This window comes from Nyctibius grandis, chromosome 3 (genome assembly GCF_013368605.1).
Source record: "Nyctibius grandis isolate bNycGra1 chromosome 3, bNycGra1.pri, whole genome shotgun sequence".
Taxonomy (NCBI): domain Eukaryota; kingdom Metazoa; phylum Chordata; class Aves; order Nyctibiiformes; family Nyctibiidae; genus Nyctibius; species Nyctibius grandis.
Genome location: NC_090660.1, coordinates 111,303,805 through 111,330,823, shown reverse-complemented (window position 1 = coordinate 111,330,823; position 27,019 = coordinate 111,303,805). Strand labels below are relative to the sequence as shown.

Sequence of the window (27,019 nt, the reverse complement as noted above, 5' to 3'; positions counted from 1 at the left end):
TGTTACTAATAATGGCCATCCATAAACACGAGAGCACGCCGTGGGGATCAAAGCTGTGACCTTCATCAGGAGATGCTCTGCTTCTTAGACGACTGAAAAGGAAACCTGAAAAGGAAACCTGAGACACAGCACACTGCGTGCTCTGGCAGGAAGCACTGCTAGCAGGGGCCATCCCCACCTTCCCACTCTCCAGCAGCGCGCTGAGGGGCTGCAAGTCCCCAGAAACAGCCATCATGAGAAAAACAGCCTTGCTGTCACTGCAGGGAGCTTCCACCTTTCCTCTTTCCTTAGTGTCAGACATTTGTCTACATTACTGGTAATTGGATAAAGAGAAAAATATGAGCTGTGCTTCTCTTTGCTTCCTATTCTGTGAAAAGAAAAGCTCCCTTCCTCCCTGTGCTTTTTTCTTTTAAATCTCAGGGCTATCAGCAAGCATTAAGGTTTATTTCCTTAAGGTTCACTATGTCATTTAAACATGCAGATTACAATTTATCTTAACCCTTAGCCGCAGCAGTAGGTGTCTGAATTTTTACGATGGCAGCATTTCTCCTATTGTTTTTCAGGCATTTCTGCTAATAAAAAACAATGGGCCTGAAACAGTTCAAGTACAATTTGGTCCCTTTCTCCTTAGAGAGGTTTCACTTGCATGGTCACGCTGGTGCCAGTAACCACATGTTTTTTGGTCATCTTTAGGGTGCTCCAGGAAACATATTGTCGACAGATATCAATTTTTCAGTAGGAAAAGCAAGTAGAAGAAAGACTCCCCAGCCCTTCCCTTCTTCTCTCCACATAAAGACAGCTTTCAGGACTTCTTTATTGAAGAAGAATGACCCCAACGCTTGTGAATCCATTTTCTTCTCGCTTGTGATTGCTACAGCCTGGCCAGCACAAGATGCTGTGATGCCCTCGGAGTGACACTCCAGAAAGGGTTAAGGTATCTAAAACTACAGCCTCAATAAGCAGCTTGCAAAAGTGTCCTGTCCCCAGGGTAGGATCAGTGTATGAGAATTTGCTCAGATCATCTAATGTTTGTAACTTGATTTCCTGCCGGAAAGCTTCAGTGGGTGGAGTTTCTGCTGAACGAGACAGAACTAGAGCTATTTCCTTCTCCAGATTGCTTGTGCATGTCCAGTCAAGCTCAACTGAATTAATAGCAACCGTCTTGTTTCCCCCACACACCCCTTCCCATTCACCTCTTGCAGTGGATACGGGAAGTATGTGATAATCTTGCTGCCAGGCAAGTGCCTGAGGAGGCAGGGTGATCCCACAACCTTGGGCAAGTCCCGTTCTTTCTATGCACCTCTGGTCCACTTCTTGTTATGTTATGGAGAAAGGATGTCCTAATGACCAGCCTGCTGCCCTACCGATTTCCTACATGACCTTGGGAAAGTCACTTAACCTTTGCCTGCCTCCACTTTCCATGAAATGGAGAGGAAACTAACAGAAGGCTTGCTCACCCTGCAGCCACCACCAGTATTAAACCAGGGCCCATGAGGACTGAGAGTAGGAACATCTCCAGTTTAAGCTTACAGACCAGTCGCTATTGTCTCCTGGAACAGTGCAGACCTGTGGTGGATCGCCAGAGACACTTCTGCAAGGGAAAAACAGCCCTGTTACCTCCCAATTGCAAACTAATTCATTCATCCACTGCCTCTGACATCCCAGGAACCATGAGTTTCCTTCACATCCATCACTGAATGTAACCAAATCTCCTTGGAAAGGCCAGATCCTGCTCCGGGTGCTTGTTTTTATACCAGAGTTCTAGCTTTCACCAAAGTGGTCTAAGCTAAACCCCAGCAAGATATCTTTGTCTATACTAAAATCATCCACACAGGGGTGAATGTGTGCCTACCCAAGCGAGATGCTATGGATCTCATAGGAGAAAAAATCAGAGCTGGGGCAGAGATCTACCCCACATACAGCTTCAGGACTCTGCTGGCTTTGAATGGTGCCAGGTCAAGTTATTTGAGGTTCAGCTGATAATCCAGACACTTCATTATCAAGATTAAGATGAAGGTGGGCAAGCTCCCTTCCCTCTGTTAATTTTCAGCAGCACCTTTCAAAAATCCTTCTCAAGGTAAACAGCAAAGTCACCCGGAACAAAAGAAATGAAGCACTGTTGGTGTTTTTTTTTCTCACAGGACCAAGGAGGAAACTCCTCTGAGGCACAGAGATGTTTCCGAGTTCCGTGTTTCTCACCCTTTTCCAATTGCTGTCTCCACACCAGCCTGTCAGTCTCAGTGCTCGTCTTCGCTGGATGCCTGGGGCACACCCTCTCCCCCCAACACCGATAGTATCATGTCCTTAGGACGTGTCTACACTCTCAGGTGGAGCTGGTTACGCAGAACAGTCCTTTCCTTAGGGCTGGCTAAGTCCAGAGGCCTGGGTGTGAGACAGAAAGTAGGCACTGCTCCTTATCACACGAGAAAGATTATGCAAGTATTTCCTTTAATGAGGAAAACGAAGGCTCTTTGAATAGGTATGTGGGGTTCACTGCAGGTAACTTCTGGCAGTGAGCAGGGTTCTTGCAGCACGTGCCAGCCCAGGTTTCTAGTGCCAGATGAAGTGAGGCAACCAGCCATCCCCCACCAACCTCTTTAAACAGAATTAACAATTCACCTTCTTTCATTAAAAAAAAAAAAAGGACAAAACTTGACGACCATAGCATCACTGAAAGAACCGTTACAGGGACCTAAAACTCAAAATGTTTATCTATTACTGTTACTTCACCTCCTTTCTGATTGCTGGCTTGCAGGCGTGGGAATGCGACGTGTATGGATTTGGTTTTTTTGATTGCAATCATTTTGCAGACCACCTTCAGGCATGCTGGGGACCACCAGTAGTGCGGGGACCGCATGTGAAGGAGCCCTGCCCTAGGAGACCCCTCCTGATTTCCCTGATGTGGTTTAAATGCCATTCCACGTTGTGGTGCCTGCAAGGATTTAACCACGTTCTCAGCCCAAACGAAAGCCCTGGACTATGCCATGTGCCTGAGAAAGCAAGACTGAGCTTCAGCTGTGTAGGAGGGCAGCTGCAAGAAGCCAGCATTCGGTAGTGATTCCTTTATAGCCTCCCCAATCTCTCTTACACGCAAAGACAACCTCATAGTCTCTGGGCCCTGCTCTTTCTGTTCTGAAGCCTTCGTTGTCTATTAATACCTGGGCAATCTGTGAAGTAGGCAAACCAGGTTTTGATGAGTGTGGGAAAAAGAAAGGCGTTACCACGTATGAGTGAACTTCAGTTTCGCTTATGTGCTGAATTAGTCAGTGCCTTCAAGTGAATTCCAAGTGCTGGTCCAGCTATTAAATGACTCTTTTTGAAGAGGTAAGTGCTCTATTTTGAGCCTTTTTTGGAGGAAAAGCTAACTTAAAAAAAATGATAAAATCTGAATCAGAACTTTTGCTTACATTTACCTTTTTTTTTTAACTTTCTCATCTCTCCAAGAAAGAAAAAGTATCACTAGTCACTGCACAGCAGCTTCTGGGACGTCTGCAACCTGGAGAAACCCAGGTTGCTTGTAGTGCAGGGGAACGTGATGTCTGTGTTAGGACTGGTGACTGGAAACCTCATTCAGATGTTGAAGTCCCAGAGGAACATGATGTGATAACTGCTTCACCAAAGGAAGAGGTGTAGAGAGTCAAGACACAAGCTCCAGCAGCTGAGAAACTCGGTGGAAGAATTGTTCAGTTTAAACAGTTAGTGGATGGGAAGGAGGCATTAATGCTGAAACATTAACACTGACACATCGTAGAATAATAAAATCATAGAATGGTTTGGGTTGGAAAGGACCTTAAAGATCATCTAGTACCAACCCCCCTGCCATGGGCAGGGACACCTTCCACTAGACCAGGTTGCTCCAAGCCCCATCCAACCTGGCCTTGAACACAGCCAGGGAGGGGGCAGCCACAGTTACTCTGGGCAACCTGTTCCAGTGTCTCACCACTCTCACAGTCAAGAATTTCTTCCTAATATCTAATCTAAATCTCCCCTCTTTCAGTTTAAAACCATTACCCCTCGTCCTATCACTCCATGCCCTTGTAAAAAGTCCCTCTCCCGCTTTCCTGTAGCCCCTTCAGGTACTGGAAGGCTGCTAGAAGGTCTCCCCGGAGCCTTCTCTTCTCCAGGCTGAACAGCCCCAACTCTCTCAGCCTGTCAGTTTTCCATCAGTTCAGCGTTAACGGTGTCCTGGCTTAAAGAAACCTGCGTTTGGGTGAAATGGAAATGACAGAAGGGGTAGGGAAGGACCATGGAAAAAAAGATTACAGAAACTCAGACAAAGTAGGTGTAGGGATTACACTTCCATCCTTTCTGCAAATATGGAGACCGCATGGTCTTGATCCAAGACAGCGTCCTAGCGTTAATACAGGCACTTTGACAAGCACACATTAAAACAGGGCCAGGCATTCCCCTAACACTAAGGCAAATACAGCCCTCTGGGATTAGTATCTGCACAGAGGTTACAATCCTTCCACATTGCTTTTCAGTGCATTACGCTGAAAAACATGTTCAAGGATGCTAACACGCACAGGAGATTGTCGATATTTGTGCTGAAAATCCATTCAAATTCAGGAAATTACAGCTAATGTGAAGCCTGTTTGATCCTCTTAAGGCACTGACCTGATTGTGGAAACATTTCTCTCTGCCTCTTTCTCTATAATACAGAGAAGTGAGGCAGGGCTTGACTGAAGATGGATTCAGGCTTGCCAGGAGACCTGAAGGTGTTCCTCGGTTGTGTTGCATATCAATTTTTAATGCTTCCATTTTCCCTCCGGTTTACAATGGACAAATGTTCCCCTACCAAAGAGCAGCAGCAAAACTGGTATGAATTTACACCCTTGGCTGAGAAGTTACGCTGTCAGGCCCAGCAAGCCTTCAGCCTCACCCATGCAAGAGGGATCAAGCTGGGTTTGATGGCACTTCTGAGGCGATGTGGTGGAGGCTCACGCTGTTGCCTCTTTTTCTTTTGCCAGAGCTCTCAAGCTGAGATTGTGCTCGAGCGCTAGAATTTGCTATGTGACATTTCAAATGGTAAGCGAAGAACAGCTTGCCAACCACCGCTCTCAGGTTCTCAACTAAATAAAAACAGATTACTGGCATTCGCTGTATCTGAAAGAAAGGCAGGTCTATCATACTCACAGTGAAGGATACAGAAAAACAAACGTATTCCCTCAGAGCCAAATGCAGTTCCTCATCATGCCTGGGAATCCCCATGGAAGGAGAAGGGGTCATGCTGTTTTAACAAGAAAGGATTTGACCAAAAATACCCAACCAACTAGAGCAGCTGCAAAGTTGTTTTTCTTTGTGCTGGATTGTTTTTGATTGTTTGTTTGTTTCAGTTTTCAATTTTTTGCTTTTAAAGAAAGCATTCGCAGGAGGGTTTCTCAGTCGGTCCTACCATCACCAGCAACAGCAGGAGGACTTCTGCCCTCCAGAGCTTTCGCTAAGCTTTACCAGACTGATTCTAGCACCATCGAAAGTCACGCTCTGAGTATCTCATTAAAAACGTTGATGTGAATAACAGATAATTTTCTCACTTAGAAAAAGTAGCAGGGAGTCAAACAGCAAAATCTAAATGTCAATAGCAAGGGAAGTAACAGTTTTCTTTCTGTTTTTGGCAGACGTCTATTGCAAGGTGTGAATTTGCTGATGTCTAACCAAGGTTAAGCTCACACTACGCCTCTCACAGAATCACAGAATCAATCAGATTGGAAGAGACCTCTGGGATCATCGAGTCCAACCATTGCCCTGACACCACCATGTCAACTAGACCATGGCACTAAGTGCCATGTCCAGTCTTTTCTTAAACACATTGAAGGGGAAGGAGAGAGCCAAGCATGTCAAAGGATATCCCTTTTATCCAGCTGCCTGGCTCCAAGCTTGCAAAAACTGAATGTCTCTAATGTCCTTTGAAACTGGTCAACAGATTCAAACGTTTTAGCAATAGATCCATGTTGTATATTTATAGACATAAGATTCACTGCATCAAGAAACCTTGGTAAAACTGACTTGTTTCTTTATTAATCCTTTTTGTATGATGCATTAAGAAATTCTGAACCTTTTCTTTCCCTTTTCTCCATTCTTTTTTTCTGCTGGAAACACCCAGTATGCCAAATCGGCCTGTCTCAAGTTCTGTTGGAGGACTTGTAGGTCTTGACAGGTTGGCCCTCAACCAAAGGGGAGGCCTCCTGGTCCTTTTAATGAAGCATGTTCTCAGAAACATAAAGCACTGCCAGGCGGTTCTGGTTTAGAGGCCACTGTTTTAGTGCCTTTCAGGGAAGAGGAAGAAACATTCTTGAAATGAAAGCATATCTGAGGATCTCCTGATACTCAGCTGCTGTCCGTTCACCTCCACGTTTGTGTATGACTCATGCCTCCATGCCTGTTTGTCACCTCAAAAAGCCCTACCCTACTATTGCTTTAATGTCTGCGAAGCCCTTGGCTGCCCTCACAGTGACTTCTGCTAAAAGAGTCCTCAATAAATAAGAAATAAATGTAAAGAGGCAACTTGCGCTTGTCAGATGCTTTCTTCCATGCCTTTGAATTTATGGTAGTTCTTCACGTCACAGATACAGACAGGGATTTACAGCCCCAAGGGTCAACAACCTGAGGCAAGGCCCTTGGCTGGGAAGGCTGAACGATGGCAGGTCCTGAATCACGCCAGTCCCCGGGATGGCAACTCACTGGGTGACACTGCAGTCCCCGCACAGACCCAGCACCGCTAATGGCAAGATGTTAAATATACTCTTCAGGAATGTGTGGCCTCCTCCTCGCACCCGGCCTGGCCAGCGGGGACCCTCATGGGCCTCTGCCTGGCCTGTGGTGCTTGGGGGATGGTGGGGCACCCCTGCACCAAGCCCAGGCCCGTGCTGCCTGCCCCTGCCTCCACGCTTCTCTCATCACTTTCTTCTTTGTCTTCCTCATCTTCCTCCTTGTTGTTGTAGTCAACTTCTTCTTCTACTTCTTCCTCCTCCTCCTCCTGCCACACTCACTTCTTCTTCTTCTTCTCCTTATTCTCCTCCTTATTCCTCTTCCTCCTCCTCCTGCTACACTCACCTCTTCTTCTCCTTCTCCTTTTTCTTCTCCTTCTCCTTCTTCCTCTTCCTCCTCCTCCTTCTCCTTCTTCCTCCTCCTCCTGCTACACTCACCTCTTCTTCTTCTTCTCCTTCTCCTTCTTCTCCTTCTCCTTCTTCCTCTTCCTCCTCCTGCCACACTCACCTCTTCTTCTTCTTCTTCTTCCTCTTCCTCCTCCTCCTTCTTCCTCTTCCTTCTCTTCTTCCTGCTACACTCACCTCTTCTTCTTCTTCTCCTTCTCCTTCTTCTCCTTCTTTGTATTCCTCCTCCTGCCACACTCACCTCTTCGTCGTCGTCGTCGTCGTCTTCTTCTTCTTCTTCTTCTTCTTCTTCTTCTTCTTCTTCTTCTTCTTCTTCTTCTTCTTCTTCTTCTTCTTCTTCTTCTTCTTCTTCTTCTTCTTCTTCTTCTTCTTCTTCTTCTTCTCTTTCTCCTTCTTCCTCTTCCTCCTCCTGCCACACCGACCTCTTCTTCTTCTCCTTCTCCTTCTTCCTCTTCCTCTTCCTTCTCCTGCCACACTCACCTCTTCTTCTTCTTCTTCTTCTTCTTCTTCTCCTTCTCCTTCTCCTTCTTCTTCTCCTTCTTCTTCTTCTTCTTCTTCTTCTCCTCCTCCTCCTCCTCCTCCCACCACACTCACCTCATCCCCGCACACCCACCTCACACCCCCGCGCCTCACCGGGCCCCCTCACCTGGCCCCGCCCCCTTCCCGTGTGGTCACGCCCCGCACCTAACCCCGCCTATCACACGGCTCCTCCCCTATGGCCCCGCCCCTTCCCTAGCCCCTCCCCTCCTCCCGCCCCGCCGTCTCGTCTCTCTCCCCTCCGCATTGGGCAGGTTTCTCCCCATTGGCTCCCCGGCGCCACGTGACGCCGCGGCCGCGCGCTGCGGGCGCGCGGGGGCGTGGCGCGGCGTGGGCGGGGCCGGGGCGGGCCGGGGGCGCGCGCGGGGGCCAGCAGCGGTGGCGGCGGCGGCGGCGGCTGCATGTGCGGGCGGGGGGCGGCGGCGAGCGGGGCTGGGCGGGCGGCGCGGAGCGGAGCGGACCCGGGCGGAGCGGAGCGGCGCGGCCGGAACCGGCGAGCAGGTCAGTGCAGGGGACGGGCGCGGCGGCGGGGGGGGGGAAGGCGGCACGTGGAGCCCCACGACAATGCGGCGGGGGGGGCGCCGTGTGCTGCCGTCCGCGGAGCGCTGCACCGCGCCGGGGAGGCCGGGCACGGGGCGACCCCCCCCCACCCCACCCCGTCCCGAGGAGACCGGGGCGATCGCGGCGTGCGGGAGAGGCCGCGCCCGGCGCTGCGCGGTGCAATGGCCCCGGAAGCGCTGGGGGGCCGTGCGGGGGGCTGCGCGGTGCAGTAACCCCGGTAGCTGCGGGGGGGGGGCAATGCGTGGGGTGCCCGGTGCTATAACCCTGGTAGCGCGGGGCTGCGCGGTGCGGTAACCCCGGTAGATACGGAGGGGGGGCAACGTGTGGGGTGCCCGGTGCAATAACCCCGGTAGATACGGGGGGGGGGCATTGTGTGGGGTGCCCAGTGCAATAACCCCGGTAGATACAAGGGGAGGGGGGGCAATACGTGGGGTGCCCGGTGCAATAACCCCGGTAGATATGAGGAGATGTTAATGCGTGGGGTGCCCGGTGCAATAACCCTGGTAGATACGGGGGGGGGGGGCAGTGTGTGGGGTGCCCGGTGCAATAACCCCGGTAGATACGAGGGGGGGGGGGCAATGTGTGGGGTGCCCGGTGCAATAACCCCGGTAGATATGAGGGGGGGGGCAATGTGTGGGGTGCCCGGTGCAATAACCCCATGCTGTCCGAGTCCTGCCATCCCAATGGACGTTTCCCACGTCTTTGCAAGAAAACAGGGTCAAATGTATGGGGCTGCGCTCACCGCATCAGCAGTTGGGGCAATGACGGCCTCTCCTGGGCCATATTAGAGCCACGAAGATGATTAAGGGAGTGGAACATCTCCCTTCTGAGGAGAGGCTGAGGGAGCTGGGTCTCTTTAGCTTAGAGAAGAGGAGACTGAGGGGTGACCTCATTAATGTTTATAAATATGTAAAGGGCAAGTGTCAAGAGGATGGAGCCAGGCTCTTCTCAGTGACATCCCTTGACAGGACAAGGGGCAGTGGGTGCAAGCTGGAGCACAGGAGGTTCCACTTAAATTTGAGGAAAAACTTCTTTACTGTAAGGGTGACCGAACACTGGAACAGGCTGCCCAGAGAGGTTGTGGAGTCTCCTTCTCTGGAGACATTCAAAACCCGCCTGGACGCGTTCCTGTGTGATATGGTCTAGGCAATCCTGCCCCGGCAGGGGGATTGGACTAGATGATCTTTCGAGGTCCCTTCCAATCCCTAACATTCTGTGATTCTGTGATTCTGTGATATTTGAGCATGTTTCCATTAAGCTAACGAGCTTTTCGCTGGCCTGGCCATGGCTTGGGGACTTTGGGAGGCTGGTGGGCCCGATCGCGAGCAGGCGGGTCGCGTAGCTGGAGGACACCCCATGCGATGCCTTTCTCTGCCGTAGGTAAGGTGGATTTTGCATGCGACTGGAATTACTAATCCAAGCAATTAGCTGGAATCTGGCAAGTTTGCACTGCTGCCAATTTCCAGTTAATTCAGTTATGGCTTCATCTTTCTGTTCAGAGGAGCTGAAACGTAAATGGGGCGACTGAGTGTCTGGGGCTGCTGGCTTGGTTTTACGTGCATCCTTCTCACTAAAGGAGGATCAGCAAGAAAACAAGAGCTTTAATGAAGTCATGTATTTATTGATAGCAGTGGAAAAAGAGTGGCATGGATAAATGGGGCTGGTGACTTGTTTGTATACTAAATATCATGGATCTCCCTACCCTGTTGTGAGCTGGATTTAAAATCCACTGTTATTGCTAATAGCGTATATTGAAAATGCTGCAGGTGGATTTAAAGCTAGAGGCTTTGTACACCCACCAATATTTTGCACAAATATATATATACAGCCAGGAACTTAATAGTGTGTTGTCACTAGGCTTCAGAGTTAACCATCCAGGTTCCCAGTAGCAGGGGCTGTTGCAGCGCAGTCCCTGACCTAACTGGTTTTTGGGGGTGTCAGATGGTGGTAGTGGCTGCCAAATTTGACACGTGGACAAGTGGAGGAAGAGACTTTTAACCTTTTGGTAAATGCTCCAACCTGAAATTCGTTCCTTTGGGAAAGTGATACTTGTGTTAACTTTTCACGAGGCTGAAAATAGTCGCGTCACCGGAGCCCCGCGAGCCTTCGCCCCGCTGGCTCCGCTTGCCGAGAGCGCTGCCTCCAGAAGCAAAAAGCTTTCGTTACAGCTATTTTAGTTTGATTTTTATGTGTGTCTTTGATAGCTCAAAAAAAATCACTCCCCGGCTTCCAGTCAAGGCGGTCCCCGATGAGAAGCATCTGCTGGGATCGACCTCCTAAGTGCATTTCTTTGATTTCACGGCAGAAGTGCCCGTAGATACATCAAAAAAAAAAACCCAAAACAGCGGCATTTAGGCACGTTTCCAGCTTAATTGTCCCCTGCAAGCGCTGGAAATCGGTGACTTGAAATCCGGCAGCACTTGATGTTAAAATAGCAAACTGTAAACATTGGCGCCTATCAATAACTTTAATTATGGTTTGGGGTTTGTCTTAAATAGGCGCGTGTTGCCATAGGGAAATAGGAGTTTAGCATCCAGACGTGCTCAGTGGGGCGGTAGCGCCTTTGGACGTGGCGTGTAACGTGGTTTTTATAGCATAAATTAAAATAAAATAGGGTTTTAGCAGCGTAGCGTGCTGTTGTGTAAGAAAATTGCAAACTTTTGGGCTGAGAGTGCGTGGTTTCTGGGCACACCGCGTGCTGCGGCGTGTGGACGGGGTTCCCGGGTGGCTTCGGATGGGGAGAGCCAGTTTTACCGCTCCGGAGCTGAACCCCACTGGGGTTTTTTAACCACCAAACGAAGCGCAGAGGAGGCTTTGTGCGTGCCTCCGATAGCCAAACCGAAAGCAAAAATAAACACCCACGAAAGCTTGCTTTTTTTTTTGGGTCATTGACAGAAAAGTGCTGGTCCAGGGGCGGGTGTGAAGTGCTGCGTTCGCTACGCTCCGAACCTGGAAAATTCAGATTGCAGCACGTGGCAGCATCTTTGCATCTTTTCTTTTTCCCTCCTCTGATTTTATCCGAAATTAAGGGAGGGAAGCAGCACCCCTCGCTCTGTTAAACGCTCATTTTTTGCCAAGTTGCGCCGCTTTGTGAACATGAGGTGGGACCGGATTCCTGTGGCAAGAAGCCCTTAAAATTTCGACAGCTCTACCTATAAATATAGTCGCCGTGAAAGGCAATCTGCCTTTAAAAAAAAAAAACCCAACAAACCACCACACTCTTTTTTTAGTCCCACTGTATCTGCCTGACTCTAGTGCAATGCAATGCATCTCCAGCCGGGCAGCGAAGGCGAGGCAGTGTGGAGCATTAAATCTCTTAATTCCTCTTGCTAATTTATGTGAAGGATGCGTGTAAGCAGAGGAAAAAAAAAAAATTAATTTTCGCTGTCGCGGAGATTTTAGGGGTTGGGGTGCTGAGGTTGGCTCTGTGCAAAAGCCACGCAGCTTTTTGTAGAGAGACCTTTGCTGATTGCTTGGTCCCCTTGGGGTGATGCAGGACTGGGGAGGAAGGAGCCTGAAGCATCCCTTGGGTGCGCAGCGACGTCCCAGGTGAAAATTAATGCAAAAAAAAAAAAAAAAAAAAGAAAAAATTAAATAAAGCAAAAAGCCGTCTGCCACCTCGCCCTGGAGATGTCTGGGCTCACCCCGCTGCTCTCTGATGCAACTGCGTCCGCCTGGGGAGCTCGGGGGCTGGTTTGGGGCATGCCCAGGGTTGCCCCGGGAGTGGGTACAGCATGTTCTCCTGGGCGCTCCTCCACGCCAATGGGACACCCCACCAGCCCCACGTGATGCGGTGGGTGATGGCCACCGTGCACATCCCGGTTCAGCAGACACTGCCGCTCGCAGGGCTGGGGTTTGGGTGGAAAACCTAAAAGGGAGGGTGGTTTTGCAGCTTAGCGATGCTTTTCAGAGCTTGTGTGGGAGAAATCCACCTTCGTGGCCGGAGCGGCTTCGGCGTGAAGCCCTCGGTCACCTCGCAATGGAAGAAGCTGCTGGGGGTTTTCGGACGGGGGGCACCGGCTGGAAGATGGGCGCGAGCAGCGGTCCCGAGGCGGGGAGCTGCTGCGTGTGCGGTTGGGCGAAGCGCTGAGCCGGGGCTGCGCGGGAGCTGCAGACGGGCTCCTCACGTGACCGTCTGAATTTCAGATGATTGCTGGACCGCTTTGCCAACAGCCTCTGGCAGCGCATCAGCTGCAATATCGCTTCTTTTTTTTGCCTTTTTTTTTTTTTTTTCCCCTTTTTTCTCCACCCTGCCTCATTTCCAAGCCGAAGCAGGAGGGATGAATACGACGCGGAGGGTTGGCTGCAGCTGCACAGGGTCTGTATCCAAATGGTTTCCTGGAAGGCAAGTTTTTTGTTGGTTTTTTTTTTTTAAAATCTTAAAAATATTTTTACTGCGAGTCTCTTTGTATCTGGGCTGTTTGGATGTCAGGTTTAGTTTCCCATGACATGCAGCGATTAGAAGTGGGGGGGGAAAGGAGGGGCTGAGTGCTTTTTTACGCGCAGATCTCTCTGCAGCAGCGTCGTAGCTGATCGATGGCAACTGTTCCCTCTCATCCCTGTGATAGTTCTCGGCGATTTCCTCTCGTACGTCACTGCAGTTAATAAGATGTTTAACTCGAGAGCTGGGGGCGATGTGGCGTGTTATCGTGTTGCAAGGAAAGAGGGGGGGGATGACGAGTTCCCGCACAGACTTGTGCTGGGGAAGATCGTATCGATGCGACCTTTGAGGCTGGGGAGAACAGCTGGGTTTGGAGTCAAACCGTTGCCTTTCACCCTTAATGAACCTGACCTCGCTGCGTCTTATTTTTTTATTTTATTACATCAATGATTATTTTTCCTTCTAATACTGAGAGAAGCAACTCAGTCCTCTAGATCTGCTGCAATGCCAGAGCCAAGGGTACACCCCGTGATTTTTTTTTAAGCAGACCGGACTTTTTAAAGCCTGGCTGGACTTTGACTTCTTTTCTCCCTTTTTTTGAGTCCCCTGAAGCATTGCATGAGACTTGATGGCTTTTTTTGCGGTGATGTTGGGGTGACAACGCAGGCACGGTGCAGAGCCAGAGCCCGAGCCCTCTCCGGGAGGGTTGTTGACTGTGTGGTTTTGAGTCCCGTGCGCGTCACTGGTTGATCATAGAATTAATAAAGCGTTGCTGTTGTACGCGCCTTGGCCAGAAATAGCGTCCCTCCGTGCCACGGTCTGCAAGGCCAGCTTGTCGAGAGCGGGCAAGTTGGTCAACAAACACTCCGAGCGGCACCCTTGGGAGCTTTGCACCGAACTGGAAGCGCCTGTGTCCTTCAGCCCTTCCCTCCTTGCCAAGTTGTTTTCTTCCCCCCCTTCTCCTTCTCCAACCTGCCACTCAAACCCTCTCCTTTCTGCTGTGTTTTTCCACAAGTGTCTTTCGAGCATGACAGCAGGGAGAAGAAAGCCGGCACAGGGCCACGGGCGCCACGACATTGGGGGCTGATGCCTATCAGCCCAACCTTTGCCTGTGGCTTTGGGGGCCCCCTTGGCTCCGGGTGCCTTGGCAGCTGCTGGCTGGCCGCACGGCGCAGGTGGGTTTGCATCCGGCAGCGGTTGGGCATGGGGCTGCCTCTCCCCACCACCAGACCCATCCCACCTGCCTGCACGTCTTCCAGGGCTACCACCTCATCTCTAGGGTTTGAGTCAGGTCACGGAGTCAGAGAATGGTTGGCGTTGGAAGGGACCTCTGGAGATCACCTAGTCCGACCCCCTGCCAAAGCAGGGTCACCCAGAGCACATTGCACAGGGTGGGTTTGAATATCTCCAGAGAAGGAGACTCCACAACCTCCCTGGGCAGCCTGTTCCAGGGCTCTGCCACCCTCAAAGTCAAGAAGTTTTTCCTCATATTGACATGGAACTCCCCATGTTTCGTTTTGTGCCAGTTGCCCCTTGTCCTATCACTGGGCACCACTGAGGAGAGTTTGGCTCCGTCCTCTTGACACCCACCCCTAAGGTACTTGTAAGCATTGATAAGATCCCCCCTCAGTCTTCTCTTCTCCAGGCTAAACAGACCCATCTCCCTCAGCCTCTCCTTGTAGGAGAGATGGTCCAGTCCTCTGATCATCTCTGTACCCCTCCGCTGGACTCTCTCCAGTAGTTGCTTGTCTTTCTTGAACTGGGGGGCCCAGAACTGGACACAGTACTCCAGGTGACACAGATAGCCCAGCCAGGGCGACCAAGATGTCCCTATGTAGGTGTGGAGTGGAGAAGGGCTCCATAACCCTCTCAGGGCAATGGGATGGGCAGGAGGGCACGGGGGTTTTGCAAGAGGAAGACAACCACAGCTCTGGTGGTGGCATCTTCCAATCTTCGAGCAGGACCTGTCACTCACAGTCCTGCCAGCCCTTAGCTGCAGACTTGCCGTTGGTGATTTTGCTTAGTAACTCTTTTCTTTCTTTTTTTTTTTGTTAAGAACAAAATGCTTATTAAAAAACAATGTGCCACCAGCACATTGGGACGTTGGCTCGTTTTTTTGGAGGCTCGCGGCCTCCCAGCTCTGCTTTAGCTCCAGGGAAGAAGCAACGCAGTTGGGTGCAATTTTCAGCCCTCATGGGAACAGGGTCTTAAAAAAATAACCCTGCCACATCCCAGCTAAACAAGCTCACGCCCTCGTTGCTGGAGTTCATTTTTCTTGCTTCTGCCATGCACAGCAGCCCTCTCCGTGCTGCTCCCACAACCTGGGGCGAGGGGAAATTCGGGTGCGACTCCGGGCAGTGCCGGCTCGGCACATGTTCCCGAACTGGGTGGCCACCCGGGGCCCCCTTCATGCGAATGGGGTCAGCAGCTGGGACATTGCAGAGCAAAGTGCCTCCCTGGTAATTCCCAGCTGCCCTTAAAGCGGCTTTAAAATAAATTCCCTCAAAGAGCAATTCCAAGTATTTGAGGGTTTGAACTTTTCCGGAGAAGGGTTTGGGAGCTGCCGGCTACCGCGCTGCACCCTGGCACGCCGGGGGAATCGCCCTGATGATCCCAGCTGCTAGAAAACACTTTTTAAATGTATATGTTATGTTTATTTACTAGCACATCGATCAGAAACGGAGCGCTGCTGGAAGCAAAGCTTGGGAAAGATGCTTGCTGGGCTGCAGGCAATGCGCAGGCTCTGCGACCCTCACCGTGGCCTCCTACCTGGCCACGAGCGCTTCTCTGGGGGCACAGCCCAGCCGGCCGCCCCTCGCCGCGCATTCCTCCGCTGCCTCTGCTTGGTAACGTGGGCACAACAGAAAACAAACTTCGCAGCAAGCCTTGCTGCTCTCCCAGAGCCCCTGAAGCTTGCTTTAAAAAAAAAAAAAAATACTTTGGAGCAATGTGGTCTTTTTTTTTTTTTTTCTCATGCTCATGAAAATTCTCATACCAAACCAGTAACCTCCGCTGCCCCCAGTTCATTATTTTTTAAGGTGGCATTAGCGGGTATTTAAGGGGAGGCTCATCCAGCCTGGCTTCCCAGCCTCTGCGTCCCCTCCTCTCCCGCACCCCATCAGTGCCAAATTACAGCTTCGTGCTTGCTTATGTGATGGGCAGAAAAACAGGGGGTTTGGTCAATAAACCAGGAAGATTTGTCTCATCCCCACGTCCCCACCCCGCAAGGCTCTGGGTGTCCCTGCGCTGGTGCTTCCCAGGGTGATGGGGTGGTGCATCCTGCTGGTCATGGGGATGTCCCCATGAGGCTGGGTACCCCGAGCTGGGGACAGCCAAGCCTTTCCTTTCACGGACAGTGCTGGGATCCTGTCCAAGTCCCCTCTCCAGGGCCCTGCCACCACAGAATCATGGAATCAATCATGTTGGAAGAGCCCTCTGGGATCATCGAGTCCAACCATTGCCCTGACACCACCCTGTCAACTAGACCATGGCACTAAGTGCCATGTCCAGGCTTTTCTTTAAACACATCCAGAGACGGTGACTCCACCACCTCCCTGGGCAGCCCCTTCCAATGTCTAATGACCCTTTCAGAGAAGAAATGCTTCCTAATGTCTAACCTGAACCTCCCCTGGCGAAGCTTGAGGCTGTGTCCTCTTTCCTATCACTGGTTGCCTGGGAGAAGAGGCCGACTCCCACTCCACTACAACCTCCCGTCAGGTAGTTGTAGACTGCAATAAGGTCACCTCTGAGCCTGTGATAGGCTGAAGGCTGGTGATTAAACCCAAGATCCAGGTCACCTCCTGCCCCTCTCACTGCCCCCAACGAATGGGATGCTGATAGCAGGGCCTCATCCAGGCAGGGAGCTTGCACCTCTGCATGCACTTTCAAAGGGTTTGGGGATGAACTGAGCCCGATTTGGGTAAAACCACCCTGGATACCCCATTGCAGCAGGGGTTTGCTCCCCACGCACCTTTCATTGCCATGGCTCAGCCACTCCCAGCTCAAACTGATTTTGCTTGTGGGCTGTCCTTCGATTTGGTGGCTTCTTAATTAACTTTCCATCATGTATGTAATTTTTTAGATATATTTTTTTTCTGCATGGACATGGTGGAGCTGTCTCCTGAGGTGGGAGAAAACATCTTGCTTCTTAAGTCCAGGTAGAGAAACCTGCAAACTGCACAGGGAGGTTTGTCATGGACGGGACAGCAATGGGTGCAGTCCCAGCCCAAAGTCGCATCCACCAGACCACACACTTAGTTCTCTTGGTTTTTTTTTTTTCTCCTCCAAAACTAATCCCTGCAGCCCCTTAGGCTTTTTTGTTGTTGTTGTTGTTGTTGCTCCTCTCTGAATTCCTTCTAATTTGCAGGCTTGCTGCCAGCGTACAACGCGCTATAAAAAGGGGACTTGTTCTTCAGGCGTCCCTCCAGTGCGCAGCATTTGCACAAATAGCAACACGTTCGATGAGTAGGTCTGATTCCCCCCCGCTATTAACGAAATGCTCGTTGGGTGCTTGCAGAGCAGAGCCGCTGTCTTGAGACAAGCCAAGTTGAATTTCTGAGAGGGCCCTGAGCCCAAATCCCAGACCGTGTTTAAGCTCCTGTCAGCTGGAAAAATGGACCCGTGCCCTTTTATTTTTCTCCCCGTGCAGCTTCCCTATCTCCACAGAATCACAGAATCAATCAGGTTGGAAGAGACCTCTGGGATCATTGAGTCCAACCGTTGCCCTGACACCACCCTGTCAACTAGACCATGGCACTAAGTGCCATGTCCAGTCTTGTCTTAAACACATCCAGAGATGGTGACTCCACCACCTCCCTGGGCAGCCCATTCCAATGTCTAATAACCCTTTCTGAGAAGAAATGCTTCCTAATGTCCAACCTGAACCTCCCCTGGCAAAGCTTGAGGCTGTGTCCTCTTGTCCTATAGCTAGTTGCCTGGGAGAAGAGGCCAACTCCCACTCCACTCCAACCTCCCTTCAGGTAGTTGTAGACTGCAATAAGGTCACCTCTGAGCCTCCTCTTCTCCAGGCTAAACAACCCCAGCTCCCTCAGCCGTTCCTCGTAGGTCAGACCCTCCAGACCCTTCACCATCTTGGTCGCCCTCCTCTGGACTCGCTCCAACATCTCGACATCTTTCTTGAAGTGCGGGGCCCAGAACTGGACACAGTATTCAAGGTGCGGCCTCACCAGTGCTGAGTACAGATTCCGATGTGTTTTACATCTCCCTGTACCCCGCCAGCGCAGGTACAGTCTGCGGGCAGGATGCAGGATGTGGCAGAAAACCTGCGTCCTGCTGAAGCCATCCCTGAGGCCACCACTCATTTTTGGCTGGTCTGGAGTCCAGTCTCCCCCCGCAGTTACAGGCAGCCACGATGCAAAACACTGCCGGCTTCCTTCTTAAAACTAATGAGCCGTTTGACCCCGGCAAGTCCTCTGGGAAAGCCGCCGCCGGAGCCTTGCTGCTCGCGCGGATACAAACTGCTCTCATTTCCAGCTTAAATTTATTCGTGGATGACTTGTACCCATTTGGCCTTGTTCTTCTTGTACCCGCACTGGCTTTTAGCTCAGATGGCTCTTTTCCCTGCTCTGGTATTTATCCTCTGGCGGGCTGTACCGAGTGCGACGAGTCTGCCAACCTAAATAACCCCAGTGCTCCTGGTAGAGAATGGATGGAGGACACGTAAGGGCATCTAGGCTTTCCCATCCCTGCAGTGGAGACAGCCCCAGCAATGTGCCTCTGTAGCCCATCCTCCCATTGACAGAGGAAAATCCACCACACCGCCTCTTGACATCCTCACCAGGGATGGTCACAGCCTGCAGAAGGACACCCCAACCATCCTCCCTGCTGACAAAGGCTCTCAGATTTAAAGCCGTAATCTAATTTCATTACAGAATCACAGAATGGTTGGGGTTGGAAGGGACCTCTGGAGATCATCTAGTCCAACCCCCTGCCAAAGCAGGTTTCCCTAGAGCAGGTTGCACAGGGTTGTGTCCAGGCGGGTTTTGAATATCTCCAGAGAAGGAGACTCCACACCCTCCCTGGGCAGCCTGTTCCAGTCCTCTGGCACCCTCAAAGTCAAGAAGTTTTCCTCATATTCAGATGGAACTTCCTGTGTTTCAGCTTGTGCCCGTTGCCCCTTGTCCTATCACTGGGCACCACTGAGAAGAGTCTGGCCCCATTCTCTTGACTCCCGTCCTTAAGGTATTTGTAAACATTGATAAGATCCCCCCTCAGTCTTCTCTTCTCCAGGCTAAACAGACCCAGCTCCCTCAGCCTCTCCTCGCAGGAGAGATGCTCCAGTCGTCTGATCATCTCTGTACCCCTCTGCTGGACTCTCTCCAGTAGTTGCTTGTCTTTCTTGAACTGGGGGGCCCAGAACTGCACACAGTACTCCAGGTGTGGCCTCACCAGGGCAGTGTAGAGGGGGAGGAGAACCTCCCTTGACCTGCTGGCCACACTCTTCCTAATGCACCCTGGGATACCATTGACCTTCTTGGCCCCAAGGGCACATTGTTGGCTCATGAGGAACTTGTTGTCCACCAGAACTGCCAGGTCCTTCTCTGCAGAGCTTCTTTGCAGCAGGTCAACCCCCAGCCTGTACTGGTGCATGGGGTTATTCCTCGCTAGGTGCAGGACCCTACACTTGCTTTTGTTGAACTTCATGAGGTTGCTCTCCGCCCATCTCTCCAGCCTGTCCAGGTCTCGCTGAATGGCAGCACAGCCTTCTGGTGTATCGGCCACTCCTCCCAGTTTTGGGTCATCAGCAAACCTGCTGAGGGTACACTCTGTCCCTTCATGCAGGTCATTGATGAATAAGTTAAGCAGGACTGGATCCTTAGCACACTCCTCTTTTGCAATGCAAAAGCCATTTTAGCAGAGGATGAGGGTTTTTTTTTTTTCCTAAGGCAGCCTTCAGTAACACCCTTCCCTCTCCTTTCAGTTGGCAGCCTCAGGTAGCGGCACGACCCCGCTCGCCCTCTCAGCCGTGCTAATCTCGTGGTGATCTCAGCCCTGCTCTTCTGAAGCAGAAGTTTCCTGTGCCCGGCTGCGCCAGGCGCTTTGCTCAAAGGCTGAAGCGGATTTACAACACTGGAGTTCATCAGAGCAGATCACGCACGCGGCTCCTTACCACGGGTCCCCTTTTGGGTGTGTTGGGCCATCCAGGATGCAATACATTTTGATTAAAACCCTCGAACCGAGGGGGTTTGAGGCTTCGTGCACGAGACTTTCTTCTCAGAAAGGGTCATTAGACATTGGAACGGGCTGCCCAGGGAGGTGGTGGAGTCACCATCTCTGGAGGTGTTTAAGAAAAGACTGGACATGGCACTTAGTGCCATGGTCTAGTTGACATGGTGGTGTCAGGGCAACGGTTGGACTCGATGATCCCAGAGGTCTCTTCCAACCTGGTTGATTCTGTGATTCTGTGACTTTGCAAAACTCTGTGCTCAGGGAGATGACTGGGAGCCTGCTCGGGTGTAGGAAGAGCTGAGAGGTGTTTGCTTTCACTCCAGGGGTGACAATTTCTCACCTTGGGATCTCATTTCCCCCACCTGTTCTTTCCCCTGCCACTTTCCGCGCCATTGCTGCGGATTTTCTGTGTACGTGGATGCCTTTTTGCACTTTCTTTGGAAGCTCTGTGCTTATTCCTGGGAATGCCGATACACTGGTTTGCCCATCCCAGTTTGGACCCCTGCCTTCTCCTTGGCAGGCGGAGCTCGTCTGGTACCTTTGGTGGAAAGAAGGGTGCTCCAGGTGCCATCACTCACCACCTCCTTGCTTCCTCTAAATTTTCCTTTAGTTAGGAACCTATTTTTGTTTTTTTTTTTCACGCTGCCTAATCCAAACTGCATCCGCATGTGTCCATTTGAGGCAGGATTTTCTGTTTCCCTGCAGTGTCCCTTCCGTCGTGCCGCAGCCCACCAGTGGTATCACTGGTTTTGCTTTCTGCATCGTGTTTTCTCGCTGCCTAAATCAGCATCCGTGGCTTCCAGCACTCACGGTGGGTGCAGCGGGGCATTTCTTCCCTGCAGTAAATCTTCCACGTTTCCTCTCTCCCTGTTTCTTTGATTTCTCGCTGTATGTAAAGCCAGAGGTGGTCAGTGTGTATTTGCAGCCTTCTGCTCCTGTTATTAATTTCTTAGAAACGAAGGGGAAGGAACCACAGGCAATAAAGAGCGTGAGGTTTGAGGACTGGCTGTTATTTGTCAAAGTTAGAAATGCAGTGGTGGAAGAGGACAAGAGGAAATATTCTGTGTAAATGTACCTCAATTAAATTCCGGGTTGTGTAAGTCAAGCCCCAGGGAGGCATAGCTGTAGCAGCTGGAGGGGGGGGATTTCCTTCTGCTGTAGTTTTTACATGGAGGTGTTATGGAATCATAGTCTCATACAGAATGGTTTGGGTTGGAAGGGACCTCAAAGATCATCTTGTTCCAACCCCCCTGCCACGGGCAGGGACACCTTCCACCAGACCAGGTTGCTCAAAGCCCCATCCAACCTGGCCTTGAACACTGCCAGGGAGGGGGCACCCACAACTTCTCTGGGCAACCTGGGCCAGTGTCTCACCACCCTCACAGGAAAGAATTTCTTCCTCATCTAATCTAAATCTCCCCTCTTTCAGTTTAAAACCATTCCCCCTCGTCCTGTCACTACCTGCCCTTGTAAAAAGCCCCTCTCCATCTTTCCTGTAGTCCCTTCAGGTACTGGAAGGCTGCTAGAAGGTCTTCTTGGAACCTTCTCTTCTCCAGTCTGAACAGCCCCAACTCTCTCAGTCTGTCTTCATAGCAGAGGTGCTCCAGCCCTCTCATCATCTTCGTGGCCCTCCTCTGGACTCACTCCAACAGCTCCATGTCCTTCTTATGTTGGGGGCCCCAGAGCTGGACGCAGCACTGCAGGTGGGGTCTCACGAGAGCGGAGTAGAGGGGCAGAATCCCCTCCCTCGACCTGCTGGCCACGCTGCTTTTGATGCAGCCCAGGGTACGATTGGCCTTCTGGGCTGCAAGCGCACATTGCCGGCTCATGTTGAGCTTCTCATCAACTGTCACCCCCAAGTCCTTCTCCTCAGGGCTGCTCTCAATCCATTCTCCGCCCAGCCTGTATTTGTGCTTGGGATTGCCCTGACCCATGTGCAGGACTTTGCACTTGGCCTTATTGAACTTCATGTGGTTCGCACGTGCTCACCTCTCAACTCTGTCGAGGTCCCTCTGAATGGCAGTTATCACAATGGTTATCATCACTACCGTTACTGCAAATAATGTCTTGGTTTTGCCTTTTGCACCTCATTTTTTCACACCCCAGGCTAGCTTTCCTGCACCATGCCCGGCTGGAGCTGGGGGAGCAGTTGTGCCCATCTTTGTGGCTTCTTGGCACCCCTTGCAGCAGAATTCCCGGTGGCTGGTGGCAAGTGGGTGGCTGTAAACCAGTCCCAGGGGTGCAAACACTGGCAAGGAGGCTCAGACCAGCCGTTAGCTGCTGGGGAAGGGGGATGAGGAGCAGCAGAGTAGCTCAGATGCCAAAGCCGGAGATGCTCTGAAGCCCATAAAAGACAAAAGTAAGTGTCTGAATCCTTAAAGAGGGTTGAGGAGCACTTAAGATCTTCTCCCTCGGAAGCAGCAATTACTAGATGAAAGGGAATGTCTTTGACCAGACGTTTTGGAGCATCTGTTTTGAATTTTGCGCGTGCGTTTGGGGAAGCGGGGAAGGCCACTCACTGGGTTGGTGGCTGGGCAAGGCGGAGGGTGTCCTTCAGGGCATACGGCCGGTTGCTTACGAAATGTGTTTTGACACCGGGAGCGATTTCCACATCTCTCCTCCTGTTCGGACTGCGTTGTCAATAACTTTCCAGAGGACTGATGCTGGGCACGAGCTGGATTTCTGCTTGTGGGAGGGCAAGGGGCTGTCTCTGCAGGAAGCGGTGAGCAGGGGGACGTGCACGTGGTTTTCTTGTCCTGTTTTGCCCCTCCTCACTACAGAGGAGGCATTGGCATGTAATTACTGCCAGCTTTAGTCCAGCCAGACCAACTGTCTTTCTGGCAAACGCAAATGTAATAGGAGCCAATAGTTATTGCACACCCTGAATAAAACCTTTACAGCCCCGGGGCCTCACCCAAGCCCAGTCCACAAAGCATCCACGACTGGCTTGGTTCAGTTTTCCTGAGCCCAGAAGATTTGGTTTGATGGCAATGACCCATAACTTTATTTTTTTTTCTTAGTTTTCCCCTGCAAAGCCACCTGCACGCTTGTGGCCACCGCAGCACCTGCCAGGAGCAGCACATCTGGCTGCCGTTAGCGAGCCCACCACGAGATGCGCCTGGTTCAGGGTTTTCTTGCTAGAATTGTTAGCGGCTTTAACTGAAGCCAGAGGCAGGCGAAGGCACGTCGTGCTGATGAACCTCGCTGACAGCCTGGCGCATGGCTATCACCGGTGTCCTTGTGAGCTGCCGCCAGATGCAGCATGATGTCCTGCCCGTAGGTGGGATGGGTGGAGATGTCAGGCACCATGCAACGTCCCTCTTGGCTTGGAGGAGGCACCCAGGAGCCGGTGCATCCCACCAGGCTTTTCTTCCAGCTACTGCTCTGAACTGGGGTTTACTCCGAAACCCCGAGGATTTAACTTTCTATCTCTGAGCAAATACAGCCCGAAGTGATGCAAATCCATGACCTCGCCCAAATCTCAAGAAGAGGTAAATGTTGCATCACGCTGAGCGTGCTGTGTCCTTTGCCCCAGTCTGAGAAGCTCTACCGGAGTCCACACTGCTGTAGGGAGGAGGTATATTGTGGGAAAGGCTTTCTCCTTGCCACCCAGTTTAATTATCGGTGTCTCGGCATTTGCAATGGGGTGGACGCTGGCCTTGCCCCATGCAAGGCTGCTCTGGCCGCTGGCGTTCCTGCAGAGCTGCCGACAGGGAGGAATTGGGTTTCACAACCCGTCTTTCCAGGCTCCCACAAGATTACTGGAGGGAGAGGAATGTGCCAGAGAAAATATCCCAACTGCTGTTAAAAGGCACAGCTTTCTCTGCCCCTTTCCGGGACAGCCATTCCTCCACCACAGCAGAGCTCTGGCTGGCAGCACCCGCTGGAGCCAGCCCCATGTCACCTCCCCATGTCACCTTGGGGTGCCTCTGCTCTCCTGGCTTCCACTTCATGTGCAAATAATTGCAATCGTGATAAGCAAGCTCTTTTATGAAGAAACTCTTTGCTTTTCCCTCGCAGTTCTCCTGGGACAGAGCTGAGTCGCTTTATATCTGGACAATAAATCTCCAGACTCTCCAGGGCACACCCTCCACGCAAGGCAGCAATGCCTCTTAAATAAGGGGCCTGCCAGATGCTCGTTCTGTCTGAGTGAAGAGCACGCCAGCCAGTTGCAGCATCTGTAAATCATTTGCCAGGAGAGCCCAGGCAGGGCGAGAGTCTCGGTCAAATCCCTTTTGGCCAACCCTTTTCGAATCACGGTGAAGGTTTCTGGGCTACCCCAGAGCGGAAACATCTGTGAGCTGCGGCAGACCGTGGTCCCAGGATGAAAGATGCATCCCACACATCTCGTGAGGAAGGTGAAGAAATCTTCCTCCTTGGTCCTTCTGCTTCTGAAAGGCGTGAAATCCTTGCTGGGCAAAGGCTAAGGTAGTCCATTTTCTTGATCCCACTCTTTGCATCTGCTGTTGCTTCAAAATGCTGGGAGCATCAGATGGTGAGATGTGGTCCTGGGCAGTGGAGGGCACTGGGGAAGCTTGAACTGGTTTGGTGTTGGGTCATCTCCTCCTGAGTGATGGGACATGGAAAAGGCTGAAAGTGGGGATGGGTTTCTCTGAGGTGCCTTCTCTGTTGGGTCTTCTTTCGGGGCTCCACCGCCCCAGTCCACACATTTTGCCTCCAGCAAGAACTCCTACAAGTTCTTCGCAGAAGATCTTGTTGCATCTGAGGTTGATGACTGGGCCGTTGCACTCGCCCTGGTTTCTCTCCCAGGCTAGTTACAAGCCTCTTGGACTCTCTCAGGCAGCTTTGGCAGGTGCTCTGCTTTTCTAGCTCCAGCGCTGGGGAGCCCCAGCCAGAACCATAAAGTCTTTCCCCAGCTATTAGAAAGCGGTTGCGCTCCTTGTGTGTCTTTTCATTGCCGGAAGCTGGGAAGTGGATGGGTCCTGCACAAATAAACTTCTCAAGGGCAGGGAGTCAAAATATCCCTGGGCTTGTTTGGTGGAAAAAGGTTAACCAGTGTGAAGTCTACGGATTGCTGCTGACCTGGCTTTGTTGACAAAATATGGTGTTACTAATTGGAGATGCAGGGAAACTGCCTGGGGATATTTAGAAGGAGCTTGTCCATCACAAGGGCCGAGATCTCCCTGGGAGAAGATCTGGCCAGGGTCTTTGGAGATGCACCCAGGGTCTTGGCTGTGGCTCTGGGTTGGGGTTTGGTTGTTGAGAGTGAGGTGTGTAGGGGTCTCAGTGTCCCACAGTGTCCTTGGGAGCGTGGGCATTCACCCACAGTGGAGCTGCAGCAGTCAGAGGACAGGAGGAGCCGCTGAGATACCAGGCACTAGGTCACTGCTTTAGGGCGAGCTAAAAAGCTCTCTGTTGACTAGAATGAGACTCCTGAGTCCCTAAATGCAGGTTTCCGCTCTCCAGCTGAATCCTACCCATGGCATCATTGCCTGGGCAGGAGCAACAGCTTTGTGGTGAAGGTGAAGGTCAGGAGTGTGACCTGTGCTGCTCCCAGCGCGGTCCTAAATCTCAGCAGCTGCTGAGTGCTGCGTTGGTGTTGGAGACCCTTGCTGTCACCCTGCCCTTCCCCTGGCCCAGCAGCTTATTTCGGACTTCAGCGGTCGGTACCTATCCCTGGATGCCATCGCAGTGTTTGAACCAGGGAAGAGCCGCCATCGTGGCAGCTGAGCCCAGCAAGCTCTGGAGCGGGCTGTTCCTATCACGGCTGGCAAGTTCATTCACAGCATCTCACGGCAGCGCGTGACGAACAGCTTGCTTCCCTCGGCCTGGAAGCGAGCAGAAAACCCGTGCTGGCACCGGCCCAAGACAGAAGCTGTGGGAATCCTCCTCGACAGTGTGACAGCCAACACTCGTCTTGAGCGGGGCTGGTGCTGGGAGGCTCTTGCCCAATGAGCCTGTGACGAAGCCTGGTCCCATTTCAGGAAGGGTTTGCCTTGAGCTGCGAGGTTTCCTGCACCTGCGTGACTAAATGCGCTGGAAAGCACCTTCGGTGCGTGCCAGGGTGGTGGAAATTGGGCTGCCAGCAAACAAACATGATAGTGCGTGTCCCACCGTGCTTTGGGGAGGTGGGTAGCACCTAGTGGAGGCGGGCAAAGGGACTGTGCCCTCTCCTCAATTTCCCTAAAAGGCTGACGCACACCTCCAAGGTAGGGTCAGCCACATTTAGGTGACATCTCATACAGATGAGTGGTGCTCCTCAAAGGCTGCCAGGTCCCTGTATCCCCACAGCTGAAGCCCTGTCTCCTGGGATGCTCAGCCTTGTTGAATTCAAGTTGTGCCACACGAACACAACCTAGGAGAGCCAACGAGAGCAAGATCCATATGCCTGTTCCTCTTGCGCAACTTCTCGGCACGGTCTTGCCAGAGGTGAAGTGGCCACAGGGGTGTAACTTCGGGCAGGAATTCGGAGCAGCTTGACCGTTCTCTGCAGAGCAGCCATGGCAAGCAGCCCATGTTTCACAAGTGGGGTTTTCCCATCAGGCTCTCCAGCTGCTATAAATAACAGGAAATGTTTTGTCGTTTTGTGCTCCAGAGAAGGTCAGGAGCTGGATTCTATGGTCTTAGGAGCTTTAATGAGGCTGGGGATTTATGCGGTATACCCAGCAGTCCCCTGGGGCTGCCTGCCTGGGGCCGTTTGGTTCCTTGGATGGAGAATCATAGAATCATCATAAAACATAGAATGGTTTGGGTTGGAAGGAACCTTAAAGATCATCTAGTTCCAACCCCTCTGCCACAGGCAGGGACACCTTTCCTCTAGACCAGGTTGCTCCAAGCCCCATCCAACCTGGCTTTGAACACTGCCAGGGAGGGGGCATCCACAGCTTCTCTGGGCAACCTGGGCCAGTGTCTCACCACCCTCACAGTAAAGAATTTCTTCCTAATATCTAATCTAAATCCACCCTCTTTCAGTTTAAAACCATTCCCCCTCGTCCTATCACTACATGCCCTTGTAAAATAACCTATTGCCAGTACAACTGATGTGTGCACACCAAGGCTGGGAGTTATCCTACCATACCTCTTAAATTAGGGAGGTGACTGCTCCATGCTCCCACCATCATTAGTATAAGGGATGGGTAGATACCTCCAGAAGCTGGTTTGCTCCACAGACATTGGAACTGCCCTTTTTTTCTGTTAATTAGAGAGGGAACAAAGTGCAAAGCCTGAGGGTGCTTGTCTGGGTCTCGCTGGCGTGGAAGAAAGTCATGCAGACCTTCTC

General features: G+C 51.7%; 1 protein-coding gene across 1 annotated transcript in view; it reads left to right on the top strand.

Moving 5' to 3' along the window:
* The first annotated feature begins 8,044 nt into the window (after positions 1 to 8,044).
* The window catches only part of PTP4A3 (protein tyrosine phosphatase 4A3), a 56,104-nt gene continuing 37,129 nt past the window's right edge, over positions 8,045 to 27,019 (top strand). Inside the window, exon 1 of the mRNA XM_068396940.1 lies at positions 8,045 to 8,150. The gene's annotated coding sequence lies outside the window, so the exon portion shown is untranslated. The remainder of the gene's footprint in view (positions 8,151 to 27,019) is intronic.